Here is a 1,197-nt window from a genome sequence, read left to right on the forward strand (position 1 = left end):
GGCGTGTTGCCTCCCCGTCGGGGAATCGAACCCCGGTCTCCCGCGTGACAGGCGGGGATACTCACCACTATACTAACGAGGACGGCGGCCACCGCCCCCGCGCCCGGCCGCTCTCGGGCTGCCTGCCGACGCCTCCCCCTGCCCTCCGGCCCCCTGCCCACCACGGGCGCCCGGCTCGTGCCCGACCCGACCCGACCCAACGCCACACCAACCGCGTCCTCCAAAGCAGCAGCCCCCGACCCCGACAGGGACCCGGACCCGCGTGGCCCTGAAAACTCCGAGTGCGCGCTGCCTACTGCCTCCGACGCGGGGATCGCGCCGGGTGGAGGGGGCCCGAGACGGAAAGCAAGGCTGCGAGGAGGGGGTGGGCGCGCGCCGGGCCATGGCCGGCGAGGAGACGCGCGGGTGGGGGTCGGCGGCAGGGGCTGGCCCGACGCGGCCCGGCTGCGTCCGGGGCCAGGGGTGGGCGAGGGCGCCACCGCGGCGCAGCCAGGCGCGTCGTCTGGCCGTGCTCCCCGTCGGCCGCCGCGCGCCCGTTCTGTCGCTCACCCAGACGGCCGCGCGCCTGGCGCGGAGCACCGCGCCCCGCCAAGGGCACCGGGGTTCGCGTCGCGTCGGGTCCCAGCCAGCCCAGCGGCCACGCGCACGCCCAGGCCCGCCGTCAGGATGGCCGAGCGGTCTAAGGCGCTGCGTTCAGGTCGCAGTCTCCCCTGGAGGCGTGGGTTCGAATCCCACTCCTGACAAGCCAGCCTTTTGGCCCGCCCGACAAACGCACCCGGCCCTATGGCAGCGCTTTACTGCCTTCCAGTCCGTTCGCGCCCTGCACTCTTGCGGCCTCTCCAAACTCCGGCCCGGACATCCACGCCTCTCAGACGCGGGACCTTCTCAGCCACGGCCGCGGGCCTGGCAGAAACGGCGCACTAGGAACCCTCCGGCGACTGGCTTTCCGGACAAACGCCCTCCCCAGGGGCCAGCTCCTAAGCCCCCTCCTACCTGCACCCCCACCAGAAAAACCTTCAGTCCTTCGCAGCCCATCTTTCCTCACCTGCTTGCGGCTGCTGCTGCTGCTGCTGGTTTTCCTGCCTGCCTGCCTGCCTGCCTGCCTGCCTGCCTGCCTGCCTTCGTCCCTCCCTCCCACTCCCACTCCCACGCTCCACCCCGCCCCCACCGCCACACGCAGAACGGCCGCGTGTGGAA

General features: G+C 73.0%; 1 non-coding gene across 1 annotated transcript; it reads left to right on the forward strand.

Moving 5' to 3' along the window:
- The first annotated feature begins 660 nt into the window (after window positions 1-660).
- Window positions 661-743, forward strand: TRNAL-CAG (transfer RNA leucine (anticodon CAG)). Its single transcript has one exon. It is a non-coding gene; the product is annotated as a tRNA-Leu (tRNA).
- Window positions 744-1,197: the final 454 nt, after the last annotated feature.

Source organism: Eubalaena glacialis, unplaced genomic scaffold (assembly GCF_028564815.1).
Source record: "Eubalaena glacialis isolate mEubGla1 unplaced genomic scaffold, mEubGla1.1.hap2.+ XY scaffold_893, whole genome shotgun sequence".
Taxonomy (NCBI): Eukaryota; Metazoa; Chordata; class Mammalia; order Artiodactyla; family Balaenidae; genus Eubalaena; species Eubalaena glacialis.